At 42.9% G+C, this 9,528-nt stretch overlaps 1 protein-coding gene across 1 annotated transcript in view; it reads right to left on the bottom strand.

Annotated features, from left to right (window-relative positions):
- Nucleotides 1-358: 358 nt before the first annotated feature.
- Nucleotides 359-9,528, bottom strand: part of ZFAND5 (zinc finger AN1-type containing 5) — a 28,680-nt gene continuing 19,510 nt past the window's right edge. The window contains exon 8 of the transcript XR_013923541.1: nucleotides 359-683. The gene's annotated coding sequence lies outside the window, so the exon portion shown is untranslated. The remainder of the gene's footprint in view (nucleotides 684-9,528) is intronic.

The following is a 9,528-nucleotide window of genomic DNA, read 5'->3' as shown; positions in this document are numbered from 1 at the left end:
AGGTGAAGCTTAAGGAAGAAAACCAAGCCCAGTACAAATCCTAGTTTTCCTTGTAGGAAGAAAGGTCAGCCAGCTTTTCTGGTCCTTTTATTTGCTGCAACTGTGGTGTCCAAGAAGGGCTGTTTTTATAGTAATCTTCTGGCATTTGTGCTCACTTTTAACCCCAAACAAGAAAGAAAAAGTCAAAGAAGAATGGATCACAATAAAAATTATTTTATATATGCTTTCAGAAGCATTTTAAATCCCTACTTGAGTAAAGACCACCTGTTGTTAATGCTGGCAGGGGCGCTTTTGTCTCTAGTGAGGATGGTAAAGTATGATGAAAGATGAAAGTATTTAGGCACAACTGGCTGCACAGAAAGAGTGAGACCTAAAATACAGTAAAAAACAAAAAAACAAACAAACAAACAAAACCTTTGGGAAACACAGGAAAGTAAATGGTGTTATCTCATTATCACATCACATCATTAAAATGATGGGCGATCTCAGGTATGGAGGCAGCAGGTAAACCACCAGGACAGTGGTGTCCAGGGTAACCTTCCCACACCTTGCCTGGGCACAGGCTGGCCTGGAGATCACCTGAAACAGCTGAGTGAATGTGCAGAGGGAGCACACTCCAGGGAGATGACACCGCAGAGATTCATCAGTTCCCCACCAAACACGTGGCCACGTATCCTGGTTACCTTTAAATACAAACAGAAAAGGTGAGAAATTATTTTTCCTCACAAGCAGCAACATCAGCTCAGCTTTTCCCTGCAAAAAGAGCCAGGCAGGCAAGTGCCCTGCTTGCAACATTCAGCATAGAGCTGCTTGTAAAATTTAATGTGAAACCTTTTCTGGAGGAAAAATATCTTTCGGCAAAAGTGCTATTTCTAATATTTCATCAGTTCCTGTGGAATTTAACCATCATTTAGGTAAAATATTCTTTGATAACAATTTTCACAATTGTCAATAGGTACTCAGCATGCACCTCGAGTGAAATTGTTCATATCCCTGAGTAACCAAGTGAGGTCAGTGCTCAGTTGAGAGATTGGAGAGCAGTGGTTTTCTATACCCCTGTGTCAGTCAGCAATCAGTTTTCTAGGTTGCTGAAAAACAGCTGCACCTAAAATTAGTTCATGAAGTGTCAGTTCTAGGGTATCCACTAAATCCAGCTTAGGCTGTCAACAGCAGAAAGTTGCTGCAAGCTAATGGTTGTTTAGTGGCCTCTGCTAACTGAAATGCAACTAAATGTAAAGAAAAAACATAAAGAAAGAAGAGACAAATTAACATTTCACCCATTGCAAATAGAATTGATTTTATCCTGGCAAATACTATCTGTAAATCCTGCTGAGCATATTAGGCTCAGCTCTCTCTCCTACAGAATACCTCTTCTGTGAATTCAGAAGAGCTCAGCAGTCACACTGATGACCTCAGCCCTTCCATCTCCAGACTGAAAAAAACACACCCCTTTATAATTTATTTAAAACAATTGTTCTGGGGGAAAAAAAACAACAAAAAACCACAAACCAATCAACCAACCAACCAAAAACACAGAACAACACAAAACCCAAACCAAAACGAAACAACTACAGCAAAGGGGAGTGGGCTCAGGAACCCCAGAGCTGTTAACAGTGTTACTTTTTTCATGTGGATAGTGGATATGTCCTCAATGTCACACCAGACACTGCTCACCACATCCCTCCTGCAGTGGTATCTGTGCTCTTCGATATGTGAGGGTGTAAAAGGGTCTGAGCTGGGTTAGACCAAAGGTTTGTCAAGCACAACTGTCCTGTTTCTAGTGAGCCTGATAAATGTGGACATGAAGGACAGCTGGACACAGCAAGAGCCTTCCCTTGTAGCCTTCCCTGCTTCCAGCCAAAAAGTCAAGTTTAAGGTAACATTACAATAGGGCAGTTTGGTTTAGCTCCTTAGTTTGTCTAATCCCTTTCTGAAGCATTTACATTTTTGCTTTCTGTAACATCTGGTGACTGTGAGTTGTCACTATGTGTTGTGACAGTGACCTGTTCACTATGTGTTGGCTGGCACAACCTTTTCTTCTGTTTGCTCTAAACTGGCTGCCTAAACATATCCCTGCTTCCCAGGCTGCGGGCTACAGTGAATAATATAGCGTCCCCTTTTCCATTAGCATCACTGTCCTTAAAATTTGTTTTAAGGAAAAGGAGGAATATTTTGTGCTTCTTAAAATTTTGACTCGCATTTATCAAAAGGGTGTTTTCATGTATTTATTCTGCAATTTTGATTTGACGGAAAACTTAGGGCTGGACAGCAAATTACACATGAAGTAGACGGGGCTGGTTTCACAGAAAGCGTGGAGTAACAGCCAGTCCTATCCAGACCCCAAACAAAACAGACCATTTCATAGATTCAGAAGGTGCAGGACGTTTTGTACATGATGTGCAAGGCCAAACAGCTTGGGATTTGCCTGCTGCTACAGGAACGTCTGGTCTCTCCATGTCAAGGCTGATGATAGACACATTGAGTTGGGCATTGCTGAAGGACGGCCTCAGATTCAGGGCTGGCCAGACGTTAGAAGAAATATTGTGCAGCTGATGTCTGTATCTTGATCCAAGACTGACTAACAGTATGTCAGTGGTTTCTAGCAGTAACGGTGTGCTAGAGCATGGAAAGGGGAGAGAGGCAAGAGGATGATATTTCCTTCCTCTCCACAAGCCCTTACTTACACAAAGCCTCATTCTTAAAAGAGATCCTTTCCAACAGAAAAGGGATACAAAAAGTACAATGGTTAGTTTACCCTCCTAGTAAGAACAGGAGAGGAACAGGCACCACAGCTGACAGCGGTGTTACCCTTCACAACTCCTTCCAGAGATGTTTTGCAAGGTCCTGCTGATGTCCAGTCTGTGACCACTACCAAAACTTAATGTTCTGCGTCCAGTTTAAAAATCTGCATCAAGCTACAGACAGACATAATTGAGCTCCAGCCCCAGTAAACTCAAAGTTAAAATAGCTTGAATGCAAATAGATGCACAAAGTACAAAATATCCCTCTGGGTCATTATTCCTAGTCACTTCTGTTATTCACATGAGCGCTCAGAACAATTACATTTTGTTTTCTAAGTTGTCACCCAAGTACAATTAGGTAAATAAAGTGGTGATGAATGTGAGAAAGGTGGATGAACTACATTATATTAATATATAGCAAGGATAAGCATTTGTGACCTGTTGTCTGAATGTAAGATTACTGTGGAACCCCTACATTCTCACAGACGGAAAGACCATGAAAATTTCAGCTGGCCACCTCTTGTGGAAGCAGGTTACAAAACCAAGGCCTTAGACATTACCAAGAATTACTTTGTAATAACCACAGCAGACCTTTAATATGACTTATCCTTTTACACTGGAGGGCAAGAAAATCAGCATGGCCCCATTGCTTTTTCTGTCTTTGGCAGAGCCCAGGAAAAACCAGCTTGATGCTGCTGCTTCTCTGCCAACAGAGGGGATATATTAATGAGCGTCTCCCTTGGCCTAGAGGATTCACTCACCACCTCTGCCCCTCTCTGGAGGAAAAAAAGCCACCACTGCCTGCGTGCAAAGGTCTAAGCAAATTGTTCTGATTAGCAGTGAAAGGTTGCATCATATTGCTCCCCTCTGTAATGTTTGTATTGCTTTGGGAGAATTTAACCTTTCTGTAGGCATAATTTTACCAACTACTTGCAGCCTCAACAGTATGGGAAGATGCATGTAAAGGGGACTTTTGCCTGTTCAGCAACGAACGCTACACCCTAGCTACTAATATTACCTAAATAATTGCTTTGGGTGGTTCTGTTATTTAGCCAGGCTTCTGAAGTGTTAATTGCATATGTGATATTAGTGCTAAAAGCACTGAACTGTCTTTTGCATTTGCTGAGATGGTGACACACTTAGTTCACTAGATCTCTACATATTTAACTTCAAAATATAGGGGCTGAGCTAATGGATTACAAAGAAGAATTGAATAAGCTGATTCCTTCCCTGCCCACACAAATGCATACTAATAATCAGACAAAACTATGTATGAGCATGATTTATGTGGTGGCTCTCACTGGCACACACAGCTCCTTCACTCTCCTCTGCATTTCCCTTGTGCTGTGCAGGGGATCATCACCTTTAGGGAACTGTGGCCTTTTGAATGCTAAAATAGCAGTTGAACATGACACCAGAGGTTGAAATATTTGTGCACTGGATTTTGAGACCCATGTTTTAACATTTTATTATATCATTATAAAAATAGAACAAATGCTTTATTTATTACTGCTTGCATGTCAGATCACCTACACATGATATGAAACTCCTGGTTGCAAACCTCTACAAAACCATGAGACAGGAAAAAAAAAAAGAAGCACTCACATGTTTCTCTGCCAAGAAAAAGAGAAATACAGTTTGCACAGGCAGCCAGGAAAACCTTCATTGTAAAAGTCTTTCAAGTCAGGTCAGTTATGGGAAAAATTTATGAAAAGGGCCTATAAAAGACAATTGCATATTGCAGAAATTCTACCTTTATTGCTTTTAGAGGAAAAACTTCACTTTCAAAATAAAAAAAGGGACCTGACACACAACACTCCCTTGCTGGAACAATCCACATGGCAGTTTGCCAGGCTTTGTGGGGGCTTTGGTGGCACATGTGTGACTTGTTTCTGAGCACAGGTAAAAGCATCATCAGCATCCCTTGGGGAAATTCAATCTTCCTTGGCACTTGCAGTGAGCATGAGAGTATGAGACTGCTTGTGCTGGAGCAATGCCGGTGGAGGGGATGCTATCCTGCACCTATGCAGGCTCAGCTCCTCCTGGCCAACTCCAAGCATTTTCTCCACCTTCTAGCCACTTGCCCCAGCATTCTGGGGACCAGCAGAGGCAGCATGACGGGCATAAATCCTCACCTCCTTCTCATTGCATCTGGCAGGGGATGGGTTGGTATGGGCAAGGTCTGGCAGCTGACCACATCCACACACTGCTAAAATTCCACATCTAGCAGTGGTGTTGGGGCATAGACAGCCCTTAGGGCACTGTGAGTAATGCTGCCTTTTGGATGGCCCTTTTGGGTACTTTTAGTTCCTCTGAGATTTGGTGCTCAGCAGTCAGATTTCATGGTGCTGGAGTTTGGCACTATGAGTGCAGATAAAATAAACAGGCAAGCCTGAAATATTTCATTTGCCCTGTAATGTTGTTCAAGACCTAGATGATGTGCCTGATTAATTCTTTAACTAAGCAAAAGGGGTTAGCTTTGTCCTTAGCTTGTAGCCTGGGGAAAGCGGAATCTTAACGACACCAGTTAGTTTCTATTAGTTGCATTTCCTTCTAAATGCAATTTCCTTATATTGAAATTCCTTGTATATAAACAGGGGGGGAGGAAAAGAAATGTTATTATTCAGATGCTGAGTCACTGAAGGGAGAGGCTTGCTGTGGCTGGAGGAGGCATTGCTGGGGCATGGCAGGATGGGGTGAGGGTGGCATCTCAGAAAGTACAATTAGGGCTCCCACAGGCCTGCCAGCCAGACCAGGACTGCTGGAGGGGCATGGCCAGCCCAAACCAGGCTGTTGAGTGGAATGGCAGCTGGGACCCCCCACTCACATGGGGATGGCAATGGCAGGGCTCAGACGACAACTGGGACACCTTGCCAGGCTGTCCTGGCCACCCTGCCTCTCCAGCAGGTTTTGTGAAGTGCCAGGACGTGCCCAGCAATCACTTTTGGATGTTATCAGTGGGGAGCCGAGGCACAGGGAAGACTGTGGTTAGCCACAGGTTATTTTAAGCTGAGTCAGACTACTGGGCTGATTGAGTTACTACTTCTGTGGGCTGAGAACAGCTCTTCCCTTGAAGTAGGAAACAAAAAAGCTATACATTATGCTTGTGGTTGCAACCCTGCATACACAAAAGGTTTTTAAAAAAGCAAAAGTGTGCATCTGATCCCTGAAAAACACAAGGCTTCACTTCTCTACTCACATCACTCAGATAACTCAGCTGGGAGAATAAAGGGCAGGGATTTTCTGATCCAGCTCTCATCTAGAATAGAGCTGTGCACCAAGGAGGTGTGTTTGAACAACAGAATTTTTAAAAAACACAGTGACGAGGTCTGGGAAAACACAGGATTTCATACAATCCCTTTTCCTATACTCCACCTAACTTAATTGTATTTGGTTAAAAAAGTAAACAGAAATCAGCAACTTAACCGATGCTAGTAAAACAACCCTAAAAGAGGCTTAGTTAGGAGAAAAAAAAAAAGAAAAAAGAAAAAGAGGAAGTTACCCTGACTGCTTAGGACTTGCAGTCAATAGTGATATGCTTGCATAAGCTTTTTTTAAAAATAGCCCTCTATTTGTAGCCCGAACTAGCATACTCCTTATACTTAGAAGCAAGCTGTGCGTGTATTAACTTTCTTTCTCCAGTACTGATAATCTCTGCAAAGATACATTATTGGCATAACTTTTTACCCTAGTTAAAAAATAACATTCTGCCCTTCCGCCCCCAGCTTTTCAAATTATATGAAATGCTTTAAGAAAGTCATGGAGAGGTTTTCTTCAGACTGTTGAAATGCTACCAGGAGGAAGGCAGAATGAAATGAAAGAGGAAAGCAAAGGCCAGCCAATGTTGCTGCACGAACTAGTTACCAAGTTAGGGTGTTTACTGAGGTTTGGAGCAGAAGTGTAAGAGAGTAAGGGGACTGCTGCTTTTATGGTTCAGCGTGGGTATGACAGTTGTTTCCTGAGCTGAAGTGCCAGCCACTGAAATTTGTAATAGCCTGATTGAGGACAAAGGGTGGTGGTGGGTGGATTTTGGGGCAGTGTTTGCTGTAAGGTAACAATAGGAATGGTTATGCTTAGGCTTCACCTGATTTTGCCCACTAGCAGAACCTGAAGGAAGTGCAACTTGTGTAGAGCCTGCTTGGCACCAACCAAAGGGCTGCTGCACCTCCCCTGACCCTCCCTGTGCTTGGGGACGGGGAGAAGTTGTTGCCACCCCAGAGCTTGGGGAAAGCAGGGATGCAGCAGAGGCACCCTTGAAGAAGCAAGGAGAACTGGGTCTGGAGCTGGGCAATGTCACTGCTGCTTCACACAGCCAGAGACAGTTTAGGACAGGGATGATGTGCTTCTCTTAATGATGGTCTAGTACCTGTCCAGCTGGATCTTAAAAGTGTACAATGTTGGGGAAGTCACCACTTCCCTGGGGAGATTATTTCAAAGGCTGATCGTTCTCATGACCAAAAATTTTCCTCTTGTGTCCAGTTAGAATCCATTACCCCTCATATTTTCTATATGGCTCCTTGTAAAAAGGGGGTCTCTATCTTCTTTGTAGCCACCCTTTAGATACTGGAACATGGTGATAAGGTCTCCCCTAAGCCTTCCTTTCTCAAGGCTGAACAAGTCCAGTTCTCTCAGCCTTTCCTCCTATGGCAGACTTCCCAGTCCTCTCATCATTTTTGTGGGTTTTTTTAACTTGAATCCTTTAGACAAAAGCAAATCAGGGAGCAGTTGCATATGCTAGAGGCGTGAAAAACTAGGGCTGTAGGAGAGTAAAGCAGCTGGTGGCAAGAGCCTGGTAATATGGCTATGGCTATGGCTTAGCTGGAGCTAGGACCACAGGGCTGTGTCCTTGCTGACCCCTTCCACACTTCATCCTTGGCTCTGTGTGTTGGGGAGAGCAACCTTCACCCACCTTTACTAAGGGCTCTGGGAAACAAAGAGGAAGAGAGCTGTAGAAGTCCTAATGTTATTATTTATAGATACAACCTTTGGTCTCCAGCAGTTATTTGTAGAGGAGCATTAAACGCTTCTATTTACTGAAGGCTCTCAGCACTGAGAAACGACTCTGTACTGACCTGTGATTCACCCTCACTAGATGACAAAACATTAAACACAACAACCTCTGCTAACTGAAACACTGAGTAAATTAACTTGTACCTCGAGGCTATTTCCTAACATAATATGATTTCCAAACTCTGACTTAGAAGACTTGCTGAGGATCCAGTGAACTGTTCCCAACGTTGATAATTTACTTATTGCCAGGTGTTCATATGTAAGAGACTAAATTACTAATATGAGCAAAAATATCACCTTAAATGAAACACGAAGACATTTCTGCAACCCACAGGTTAAGGGCTCAGACTCAGCCAGCAAACCTTAAAGCCATGATGGCAAATGCCAACCTTTGCATCACAGCTACATGCTTGAAGCTGCCAGCTGATTTGTTTTGTCATTGAGACTGAAACTGCAATTCCTCAGCAGCATGCGCAAATCTTGTGTGGTGGTCTCACTTGTCCCTGCCTCCTCTTCACACCAAGTCCACACCGCAGTGAACTTTCCATGAGCTGTTGTGGTGACTGAACTGGCAGAAAAGCATCCAACTCTTTGGTTCTACAAGGTCAGTTAGAAGTTGGGGTTCTACTAGAAATACACAAATCCATATGGATATTACCCATCAGGTGTGTGCAGTATAGCAACCAAAGGAACCAGCCCAGTCTGACCCTGAAGATTGTAACCAGACTGAGAGGATCAAGATTTTTCCAGGGTCATAAACCTACTTTCCCCTCATAAATCCCATGCTACTTAAAATACAACTAAGGAAAATCTCCTTTAGTGTAATCCTGTTTAAACCTAGTCTGACCTGGTCTCCCAGAAGCAAATGGTCCTGTGAACAAACCATTTCACAGGCTTCCTTGGGAACTCAAGGCGTATTTGTCACGTGCTCAACTTCTTGCTGACCTGCTAAACTTCGATCAAGTCTACAGTAGAAGTGTTGTCTGCTCAAGGAAAATACTCATCAGCAAATGAGGAAAGTTGGGTAGGTTTCAAACAATATAAATATAAATATACACTGTGGCAAAGACTAGATAAACAGGAATGAGGAACAGTGAATTAAATTGTTTTACTTTCCTCAGATCTGTGCTACAATCTTGGTAATATTACAAGTGAAGATTCACAGTAGGAGTTCATCCCATCTCACTACATTGCAAAATCACCAGTCAGGCAAAATATTGCAGATGGGCACAATGGGTCTCTGAAGATGAAAGGTCTGAGCTTTAGAGAGCATTTCTCCACCTACGTGTTCTTCATTCAGTAGCTCAGCAAACACCTTGTGCTTCTAACACCTCTCTCACAAAAGAGTACAGCAACAAGCTGGTAAACATCACAAACAAAATGCTTTCAGAAAACAAAATACATTAACTACATGTAAAGACCACTGTCGATGGAATCTGAAAACAAAAATCAACCAACAAAGAGGTCTAAATACACATATCTAAATATGCCTGGCTGACATTTAACGGCACCTTTCAGACACTGGATAAAGGGACTGAGATACCTATGTTTGCAGTGGGAAAATGAAGCTGAAAGAAATGTTCTGCTGGGAGCAAGGCCTCCCATTGAATCATAGCTTCAGTTTATCCTTTAGATCATGTTGTCTCCATTTGTATTGGTTTCATTATTGTACCACCAGAAAGAGCTATAGGAAGAACATGAAAACACCTGAACCAGGAAGAGCAGGTTAAAAGTGACTTGACGTAAAATGTGTCACAGCCCTATCAAAACCACCTCA

Source organism: Nesoenas mayeri, assembly GCF_963082525.1.
Source record: "Nesoenas mayeri genome assembly, chromosome: Z".
In the NCBI taxonomy this organism is placed as follows: Eukaryota; Metazoa; Chordata; class Aves; order Columbiformes; family Columbidae; genus Nesoenas; species Nesoenas mayeri.
This window is presented reverse-complemented; position numbering and strand designations above follow the sequence as displayed.